Source organism: Papio anubis, chromosome 7 (genome assembly GCF_008728515.1).
Source record: "Papio anubis isolate 15944 chromosome 7, Panubis1.0, whole genome shotgun sequence".
Classification (NCBI taxonomy): Eukaryota; Metazoa; Chordata; class Mammalia; order Primates; family Cercopithecidae; genus Papio; species Papio anubis.
This window is the reverse complement of record NC_044982.1, coordinates 161,122,825-161,134,387: the sequence shown is the minus strand read 5'-3', so window position 1 is coordinate 161,134,387 and position 11,563 is coordinate 161,122,825. Positions and strand designations below refer to the sequence as shown.

At 39.4% G+C, this 11,563-nt stretch overlaps 1 long non-coding RNA gene across 1 annotated transcript; it reads left to right on the top strand.

The window, feature by feature from the left end:
• Positions 1–964: 964 nt before the first annotated feature.
• On the top strand, positions 965–7,415 carry LOC110742281. Its single transcript, XR_004185336.1, has 3 exons — positions 965–2,170; positions 3,038–3,135; positions 6,646–7,415. It is a non-coding gene; the product is annotated as an uncharacterized LOC110742281 (long non-coding RNA).
• Positions 7,416–11,563: the final 4,148 nt, after the last annotated feature.

The window sequence follows — 11,563 nt, the reverse complement described above, 5'->3', positions numbered from 1 at the left end:
TGTCTTGTGTGTTCATTCCTTTGTTTAGGAAACACGCGGACCCCAACAGGAACAGATCTTGTTTTGGTCAGTAGGATTGCTAACAGAAAACAAGTGATACCGTTCTCCCACCTCAGAATGGCAAAGGGCATTGAGTGTCTTTTCATGTGATTTTTGGATATGACTGTAGATTTTTTGGAGAAATGGCTAAGTGAATAATTTTCCATTTTTGATTGGGATATTTGCCTTTTTATTTTCAACTTGTAAGATATTGTCATATGTTCTGAATAATAAACCATTATTACCTGTAAAATTTACATATATTTTCTCTCATTCCTTGGGTTTCTAATTTTGATGGTGTTCTTTGAATCCCAAAATGTTTTAATTGTAATGAAGTTCAGTACATCTATTATTTCTTCTTTTTCTGTGTTTTCAGTGTCATATCTTAGAAAACATTGTTTAACCTAAGATTGCAAAGGTGTTTTTCTGTGTTTTGTGTATGGTTTGGGCCTATTTAGCTATTATATTTAGATGTATGATTGTTTTGAGTCAATTATGTTTGTGGTGTGAGGCAGGAGTCCGACTTGCCTATGGATATCTACGTTTTCCAGAAACATTTGATTAAAAAAACTCTATACCTAATTTATTTGGCCATTTGTTATTTCATCATTAATGTAAGGATTTATTTTTGAGTATTATATTCTATTCTGTTGATCAATATATAAATCCTTATACTAGTACCATAAATCTTGATTCGTATTCTTTTGTATTAATAGTAAATTTTTCTTTCTTTCTTTTTGAGACAGAGTCTTGCTCTGTCTCCCAGACTGGAGGGCAGTGGTGCAATCTTGGCTCACTGCAACGTCCACCTCCTGTGTTCAAGCAATTCTTGTGCAAGCATTTCTCGTGCGTCAGCCTCCCAAGTAGATGGAATTACAGATATGAGCCACCATGACCAATTTTTGGACTTTTAGTACAGACAAGGTTTCACCATGTTAGCCAGGCTGGTCTCAAACTCCTGACCTCAAGTGCTCTGCCCACCTCAGCCTCCAAAAGTGCTCAGATTACAGACGTGGGTCACTGTGCCGGCCTGTATTAATAGTAAGTTTTGAAATCAGCAAGTAGATGTCTACAGTGCCAACCTTTTTCCTCTTACTCAACATTATTTAGGCTGCTCTGGATCTATTGCATTGCATATGAACTTTAGAATAACCTTGTTAATTTTGAGGAAGGAAATATCACCTGGGATTTTGATAGAGGTTGCATTAAATCTATAGATCTATTTGGAAAATATTGCCATCCTAACAGTACTAACCCTTCTAAGCAATGAACATTAAAGTATTTTCTATTTAATTTTGTTCAGTATGTTTTCTGTAGTTTTTGTGTACATATCTTACACTTAATTTGATAAACATGCCTATTTTCGATGCCATCTTAAGTGGAATGGTTTTCTGAGTTTTGTTTTTAGAGTGTTAATCGCTAGTGTATAGAAATTCAAATGATTTTATATGTTGACCCTATATACTGCAAGTTTGTTACTCATGTTTAAGTTTTAAATATATTTTATTAGAGTCCTTTGGAATTTTTTATACATAAGATTATGTCATTTGCAAACAGAGTTTGACTTCCCTTATCTGCCTTATTTGCTGCATGTTTTTATCATAGTGAGTTCAGGAATTCTCAGGTGTTTCTGCATGTTTTGAGATGCTTATATGGTTTTGTTTTTTATTATATTAATATAGTGCATGGCATTAATTGTCCTTGAACATTGTACCAAATGTTGCTTTCTTGAGGTAAATACCCTTGACATATTTTATAATACTTTTTACATGTTGTTGATTTGTTTCGCTAGGATTTCTTTGATGATTTTTGGGTCTATATTCATAAGGTGTGTTATTCTTAATTTTCATTTTTTGCAATCTGTTTGTCTAGTTGTGGTATCAGGGTAAACTAACTCATAGTATAAATGAAATGCGATGCCTTCTCCACTTTGTTGTTGTTGTTTTTAAGAATTTATTATAAATTAATATTAATTGTTTAAGTGATTCCAATAACTCACTAATGAATTATCTTGACTGGGGCAAGGAAGTGAATCCTAAGAAGAATCACGTCAGCTTGGAAGGAGACCTTTCCCCAGCTGAGCCTCAGCCTGGGCCATCATCTACATCTGGACTGAAGACCCAGAGAAACTGTGAGTAATATGTGTGTGGTTTTTCAGCCACTTAGGTGTGTAGTAATTTGTTACACACAAAGTAATAAGTAATATAACTGACAGTAATTTTAAGGTGGCATTCTGGATTAGGTCCTGGAATAGATACGTGTATCATTATTAGAAATCATGGTAAAATTGGAAGAAAGTTCGTAGATCAGCTAATAGTTTTGAAAAACAGGTAAATTCTTAGTTTTCATTAAAACCATCTTATGGTTATAGTAGATAATAACATTGTAGTTAGCTGAAGGTTATATAAACCTCTCTGTACTACCAGTGTGTTTTTTGTTAATGTGCAGTTACTTCAAAGTAAATGTTTTTTAAAATTATTAATTTGTTTTATGAAAAGAAAACAAAGACATAAGCCAAAAATTTGGCCTCCAGAGACAAAATAGCTTGTAGGGAGAGAATAGCAAACTAGCTTTTCGTATCTAGTCGCCTTTCCAAACCCAGGTGCACCTGCTTCGGGAAGGCACCATCAAGCTCTAGGGACTGTCATCCTCTTTGTCTGTCCCCATTACGCAGTCACCAGTTGGAGTGTCAGCAACCACTTATTCAAAGAAAGCTGCCTTTCCTTCACATATCCCAGAAAGCCCCATCTGTGGGCGTCATCTAGCAGTGTATATGCAGTCTCCCACTGAAGCCTTTTTGGGAGATACAACTTTCAGATATTAGAAGCCAAGAATTAGAAATTTCAGTGACAGGGAACATAAATCATATTTCTGCATTCAGGATAGTGTTTTCTTGGTACAGGGATTTCTTCTACAAGTAACCAAAAGACAACTGTACCTTTAAACATTTCAGAAAACCTGTACTAATATTTAGTTTTTTTTCTTTTTAACTCTACAGACTCCCATCAGGAATTGTCTGGGACCATGCGTTCTGTGGACACTCACATCCGGGAATTACAATGCCAGCTGGCATTCCTAAAGCTTCCACGCTAGCAGGTAAGCAGAGTATAAAAAATATTTCTAATGAGGTGATTTAGGCCAGTCCCTGCTTACAGAAACCTGGATATAAATTTTTACACGTCAGGGTTTTCTCAGGTGAATGTTAGCGAGTGATACACATGCATTGTGTGTAAGTCAAGGAAGCTCAGTAGGAACAAAAACAAAAGAACAAGCAGCATAGAATATACCCGCAACCCTCCGTGCCGTGATCTTAGAGATGGGCACAGGCTGAGTGATGACTCAGTATATACTAGCAACATGCTTTTTTTTTTTTTTTTTTTTTAAGACAGTCTCGCTCTGTTGCCCAGGCTGGAGTGTGGCAGTGTGATCTCAGCTCAGCTCACTGCAAGCTCCACCTTCCTGGTTCATGCCATTCTCCTGCTTTAGCCTCCCGAGTAGCTGGGACTACAGGTACCCGCCACCACGCCTGGCTAATTTTTGGTATTTTTAATAGAGATGGAGTTTCACCATGTTAGTTGGGATGGTCTCGATCTCCTGATCATGTGATCCATCTGCCTTGGCCTCCCAAAGTGCTGGGATTACAGGTGTGAGCCACCACACCCGCCCCCTTGCTTTATTTTTTTGTGAGACAGGGTCTCATTCTGTCGGTCGCCCCAGCTGGGGTGCAGTGGCATGATCCTAGTTCAATGCAGCCTTGAGCTCCTGGGCTCAGGTGATTCTTCCACCTCATCCTGTTGAGTGTCTGGGGCTACAGGCATGTGCCACTGTGCCAGGCTAATTTATTTTTATTTTTACTTTTGTATAGGCGTAGTCTCCCTATGTTGCCCAGCCTTTTGTTGAGGTCCTGGCCTCTAGTAATCCTCTCACTTTGGCCTCTCAAAGTGCTGGAATTACAGGTTTGGGCCACCATGCCCAGCTGCATTATCATGGTTAATATTATTTAATCACCGGCATGAGGCAGTTTAGCTCAGGTTTTTCCACTACAAAATTAGTATTTGTTCCCATTTTCATGATGTATTTTTGGAAAAAAGTCACTATGAACAGCTCATATGTAGGAAGTAGGGAATTAGGCTCCGTCTCCTTATGAGCAGAAGTTCCATAAATAACATTGGTATTTCTTTAAACGTTTTTATACATTCTTTTGGGTGTTCTGGATGAAATGCATTTTCCTGTATATTTTAGAATCTTCAGTCCAGTTATCACAAAAAAATGGAAAACATGAAAGCTAGAATTTTTGTTAGGGATTGTATTGAATCTGCAGATAGATTTGGAAAGTATAAGCATCTTGGTAAGTACCTAATAGCGTTCTCATCAGTGAAAATCTAGTTTTTTTTTTTCATTTATTCAGGATTTCTTTAATACTTCAATATCATTTGTAATTTTCAGTGTATATGTGTGTGTGTGTGTGTATGTGTGTATGTGTATGTATATATAAAATGTCTTGTAGTTTTGTTTTGGGGGCGGAGTCTACCGGCTCTATTGCCAGGCTGAAGGTGCAGTGGCCAGGTCTCAGCTCACTGCAAGCTCTGCCTCCTGGGTTCGCCATTCTCCTGCCTCAGCCTCCCAGTGGCGGGACCTACATTTAGCTGGGACCTGGCCACCACCTCCCTTGACTGGTTTTTATATTTTTAGTAGAGCGGGGTTTCACCGTGTTAGCCAGGATGGTCTGATCTCTGACTCTCATGATCTGCCGTCGGCCTCCCAGTGCTGGGATTACAGGCTTGAGCCACGCCCGGGACAAGAGTCTTGCACTGTTGCCCAGGCTAGAGTGCAATGGTGTGATCTCAGCTCACTGCAACTTCCACCTCCCAGATTCTCCTGCCTCAGCCTCCTGAGTAGCTGGGATTACAGGTGCCGACCACCACGCCTGGCTAATTTTTTGTATTTTTTAGTAGAAACGGGGTTTCACTATTTTGGCCAGGCTGGTGTTGAACTCCTGATCTCATGATCTGCCCGCCTCACACTTATGTTAAATTTGTTGCCAAATATATTTTCTTTTTGCTGGCATGTTAAATGATTTTTTTTGTTTGTTTCTTTATTTGATTAGTTTGTATTTTTGTATTAGTTTGTTTCCCCACTGCTGTAAAGATACTATTATGAGACTGGGTTATTTATTTAAATATTTATTTATTTATTTATTTATTTATTTATTTATTTATTTATTTTTGAGACGGAGTCTCACTGTCTTCCAGGCTGGAGTGCGGTGGCGGGATCTTGGCTCACTGCAAGCTCCGCCTCCCGGGTTCACGCCATTCTCCTGCCTCAGCCTCCCGAGTAGCTGGGACCACAGGTGCCCGTCACTGCACCTGGCTAATTTTTTGTATTTTTAGCAGAGACGGGGTTTCACCATGTTAGCCAGGATGGTCTCGATCTCTTGACCTTGTGATCCACCCACCTCAGCCTCCCAGAGTGCTGGGATTACAGACGTGAGCCACCGCTCCCGGCCGAGACTGGGTAATTTATAAAGAAAAAAGATTTGATTGACTCACAGTTCCACATGGCTAGGGAGGTCTTAGGAAACTTATAGTCATGGCGGAAGGGGAAGGGGAAGCAGACACCTTCTTCACAAGGTAACGAGAGAGTGAAGAGGAAACTGCCAAACACTTTGAACATCATCAGCTTCTTTGAGAACTCACTCACTATCCTGAGAACAGCATGGGGGAAACAATCCACATGATCCAGTCACCTCCCACTAAGCTCCTCCCCCAATACGAGGGGATTCCAGTTCCAGGTGAGATTTAGGTGGGGACACCTAATTGATTGGTCAAACCGTATCAATTATATAAGAGTGCAATTTTTTTACATGAATCTTGTATTCTACAGGATTACTGAACTTTTTTTTAATGGTTCCTATCTTATTTTAGTGGATTCGTTAGGATTTTCTATACATTAGATTATGTTACTGGCAAATAGAGATACTTTGATTTCTTCCTTCTCAATCTGGAAGTCTTAAATTTATTTGTCTAGGCTAGTTTTATCAATTAAATCCTCAAGCATAATGTTTAGTTAGTGGGAGTAGATAACCTTTTTGTGTTTATAATTTTGAGGAAATTACTGAGACTTTCTTGATACCATGTGTTATATGAGTTTTTTTCATGGATGCCATTTTTATGTAAAGAACATTTCATTCTATGCAAAATTTGTTCAGTGTTTTTACTGTGAGTGGATTTTGGATTTGTCAAGTGCTTATTCGGCATCCTTAGGGGTGATAATGAGGCTTTTGTCTTGTGTTATATTGATACAATGTATTACAATAATTCTTTTTGTATCTTTTACTAAATTTGCAATCTTGAGTAAATAAATACTCGTTGCGTAATGTATAACCCATTTCGTAATCCTGATTTGTGTTGAAATTATTTCCTTGAGGATTATTGCCTGGGTATCCATAAAGTGTATTGATTTATATTTTTCCTTTTTTGGACTTTGTCTAGTTGTGGTATCAGAGAAAACTGTCTCATAAAATGCATTGCTTACTGATTTCTTCTCTATGGTTTTTTTTTTTTTTTGGAGAACAGTTAGTGAAAAATTGCTATTGCTATTTTAAAGGTTTGGAGTAATTCACCAGTGAAGTCTTCTTAACCTGGGCAATCATATGAACTTGAACATGATCCATCCCCATCTCATCTTTCAGTTGAAACCTCAGCCTTGGCCATCACCTACATCTGGATTTCTGACTCAGAGAAACTGTGAGTAGTGTGTGCGTGCTTTTGAGCCACTAAGCTACATGGTAATTGGCTATGCTGCAGTACACAATAATACACTTCATGGTAAATGTAATGTTATCCTGAATTAGATCAAAATACAGAAAAATGGCATTAGGTGAAAACCAGGTAAAATATGAAGACAGTCAGTACTTTAGTTAAAAGTTCTATGTACCTTTATCAGTTTTTGAGTTTTCACAGATACTCTACGTTTATGTATGATGATAATATTACAGAAAGTTGAAGGGTATATGAAACTTTATGTAAGATCTTAGCAATTTTCTGTAAATCTAAACTTTTAAAATAAATAGAAGTGTAGACATGGCTCATATATTTGAGATCAGGACTTGCTGTTAACTTAATTGAGCCTTTGTGGAACCTAAAACACATGGTACAAATGTAGTAACCTTATAAAACATAAATGATATGAGTGATATGAGTTTCTATTTTATTCACTCCGTTTTTTTTTTTTTTTTTGGGAGACAGAGTCTCACCCTGTCTATCCTGTCTACCCTGTCTCACAGGATGGAGTACAGTGGCGGGATCTCTGCTCGCTGTAACCTCCGCCTCCTGGGTTTGAGTGATTCTCCTGCCTCAGCCTCCTGAGTAGCTGGGACTACAGGCGTGCGCCACCATGCCCAGCTAATTTTTTGTGTTTTTATTTTTAGTTGAGACGGGTTTTCACCATGTTGGCCAGGCTGGCCTCGAACTCCTAACCTTGTGATCTGCCCACCTCGGCCTCCCAATGTGTTGGGACTACAGGCGTGAGACACCACGCCCGGCCTATTCACTCTATTCTTCAGGGAAGATGAAAGTCCATTTTTTTCCCAAAGTATCCAAAAGTACAGTTGAGCTATGTAACAAGTAGACAACACAGAAGATTGTATGGAAACCAGAGTGCATCTACATGTACAGTAACTAATCTTAAAACTATTTGCATGATCATCATCCGTGTGATTAAAATGACCATGGGAAAGAAGAAAAGGATAAAAATGCAACTTTCTTGATTTAAAAAATGTAACTGGGTGGGTGTGGTGCTGTGGGCATGTAGTTGCAGCTGCTTGGGAGGTTGGGCTGGATGATCACTTGACATGAGGAATTTGAGGCTGTAGTGTGCAGTGCTTGTGCCTGTGAGTAGCCATTGCACTGCAGCCTGGGCAGCATAGCGAGACCCAGTTTCTAAAATAAATAAATAAATAATAAATAAATGAATACTTGGATTTAGAGTGCAAGTTACAGAGATCATGGCTTATAGTTAGGGCTGCAATTCTCTAGTACAGATTTTTCTGTTTCTTTAGAGAGCTGCCACTCCAGCACAGGCTTTCAAGTAATGCTTTGCCATTTTTATCTTCCTCTCAAGGGATTTCTGGAATTACAGTTTGTAAAATTATCTCCTGGCATGTGTTTCATTTTGATTTCTGCTTGCTGTTGAGGTCTGTCTGGGTAGTGGCTATAACCTATAGCCTTGCCCAATAGAACTCGGGGTTTGGTACTGAGTGTACTTTTCATGGGATGTTTATTCAACCTGGTTGATGGCCGACAGCCTAATTATCCAACTTGAATTGAGGTATTTCTCTCACAGAGTGTACTTGTTTTTACTGGAAGACATCCTTGTAGCTCTTGTCTGACCCGTGTCTTATTTCTAACAAGATAGTCACTCTCTAGGAGAGTGCTGTGTGGGAAAAAGAGTGAGGTCCCCATGTGTTTGTAAAGCGAAACACAGAGGAGGCAACTCAACAAAAGGTGGATAATGGCCCTAGTAATGTATTATTACTAACCAGTCAAAGAGAAGGAGGGCAGCATTCCTTGAAGCACCAATAGGAAGGGAAGAGCTCTCCGGGACACACACTTAGAAACAGCATGGGTGGTGGGGGAGCAACTACAGAACACAGGGTAATGGGCCATTAGGCTGAAGCCTTTATGGGTGTATCTGTCAGATTTTTTCTAGAGAGACAGAACAAATAGATGGTAGGTAGGTAGGTAGGTTAGATACTTCGATAGATCAATACATAAATAGATAGATAGTTGATAGCAAGATAATAGTTAGAATAGAGGCATTTTTGTTAGGGGATTTGCTCATGTGATTATATATAGAGGCTGAGAATTCCCAGGACAGCCTTCTGTAAGTTTAAGACCCTAGGATGTTATAGCTTGACTGTAAGCCTGAGATCTTCAGAACCTGGAGGACCCTTAGTGTAATTCTCAGGTTAGGACCAAAGGCCTGAGAATCCACAGGTTTCCCTCTTAAAAGTCCTGGAGTTTCCAGGTCAGAGAATTCAGAGTTCTGTCAAGGACAGGAAAAGAAGTGTGCCTGCCGAAGTGGGTGGGCGGGAGTCGGGGGAGAGAACTGTTTTTCTACCTTTACTTTTGGTTATACCAGGTCCTCAAGGAGATTGTACGGTGCCTGCTTCCATGGTGGGTGTGTTTTCCTCGCCAAATTCCTTCACTCACACAACAGTCTCCTCTGGAAATACCCTGGCAGACACTTCCAGAAGTAATGCTTTACCAGTTCTCTAGGTATTCTTTAATCCACATTAAATAACCATGAAAATCCCATCACCTTTCTACCTAGCACCTATGTGTATCATCTTAAGCCATACTAATCTGCAAATACAGACGGTAATAAGGCAACATGATGCAGTATTCTGTATACAACCAAACCATACTAATCTTTTTTTAGAGTAGTAAAGGTTTGTGGGTGATGTTTACTATTCTTTTGATATCCCATAATTTCAATACAAATATGTTGAATTACTAATACTTACCTGCTAGTATCAGATCAATGCATTATTGGGTTATGTGATAAAAGAAGAGAAGGATGACAACAAAGTTACTTGCCTAATATATGTATATAAACATGCAAAAGTATTCTTAACAAAGTAGATAGGACATACTAGTGACAGTTTTAATGCTTGTTTCTGTAACTGTTCACCTGGTCCTAACTGATATTTATAACTTCCTTCCACTGCTCCCCACTCTGTATTCTCTTTGTGTTCAGCAGGCTCCTCAGCTGGTCCGAGGTCTTCACCTGGCAGGGTGATGCAAACCTTCATTCCTGAAAGATCTGGACCGTTTGTACTGTTGCCGGGAATGATTGTAGTTTTCCATTGAACTTAATAACAGGGCATAGTAATACTAAGAGACTTGGTTTTAGTCCATTTTCTGTTACTTACAACAGAATACCTGGAACTGAGTAGTTGATAAAGAAGACACATACATTTCTTACAGTTACGGAGGCTGAAAAGTCCAAGGTTTAGGGGCCACATGTGGTGAAGTCCTGTTGCTTCTTGGGACTCTCCAGAGAGTCCTGAAGCCATGCAGGGTATCATATGGCAATGGAGTAGAGCTTGCTGCCATGGAAGATCAGGTCTCCCCTCTTACAAGCTATCGGTTCTTCTCTCATAATAACCCATTAATCTAAAACTCATTAATGTATTAATCCATGAATGGATTAACTTAATCACAGGGACAAACTCTTCATGATTCAGTCATCTTTTAAGGGCCTCACATCTTAATAGTGCCACATTTGGAATGAAATTTAAACATGAGTTTGTGAGGAGAGCCCTCCACTTCTGGCTTTCTGAAAATCATGCCCTGTCACTTATAAAAAATGTATTCCGTTTCTGTAGTTCAAAGTCTTAAGTTGTTCCAGCACCAACAGAAAGTTCCAAAATCCAAAGTCTCATCTGTCAGCCTAAGAAATCAAAACAAGTTATCTTCATACAAAATTCAGTGATTAGATTGTTAAGGCCCAATGGATTCCTCTTGGCTGCTGCCCAGATAGAGCCACTTGACCAAGACAGGGGAATTGCTGTACAGACAAAGTTTAATACATGTAGAGCTGGCTAAAGGAGAGACTGGAGTTTTCTTATTCCTCAAAACAGCCTCCCCAAATATTAAGATGCTGGGGTTTTTATAGATAGTTTGGCATGCAAGGGGCTAGGGAAAGGGGAATGGTGATTGGTGGGTGTCAGGGATAAAATCTTAGGAAGTCAGAGTCATCTTCTTGCTCTGACTCAGTTCCTGGATGGGGGCCACATGTCCACATGAGCCATTTACTGGTTTGGGTGGCACCTGCTGATCCATCAGAGTGCAAGGTCGGAAAAATACGTCAAACACAAATCTAGGGTTTTTTTTTTATTTTTTTTTAATTTTTATTTTTATGTCTTTATTTATTTTTTATTATTATTATACTTTAAGTTGTAGGGTACATGTGCATAACGTGCGGGTTTGTTACATATGTATACTTGTGCCATGTTGGTCTGCTGCACCCATCAACTCGTCATTTACATCAGGTATAACTCCCAATGCAATCCCTCCCCCCTCCCCCCTCCCCATGATAGGCCCCGGTGTGTGATGTTCCCCTTCCTGAGTCCAAGTGATCTCATTGTTCAGTTCCCACCTATGAGTGAGAACATGCGGTGTTTGGTTTTCTGTTCTTGTGATAGTTTGCTAAGAATGATGGATTCCAGCTGCATCCATGTCCCTACAAAGGACACAAACTCATCCTTTTTTATGGCTGCATAGTATTCCATGGTGTATATGTGCCACATTTTCTTAATCCAATCTGTCACTGATGGACATTTGGGTTGATTCCAAGTCTTTGCTATTGTGAATAGTGCTGCAATAAACATACGTGTGCATGTGTCTTTATAGCAGCATAATTTATAATCCTTTGGGTATATCCCCAGTAATGGGATGGCTGGGTCATATGGTACATCTAGTTCTAGATCCTTGAGGAATCGCCATACTGTTTTCCATAG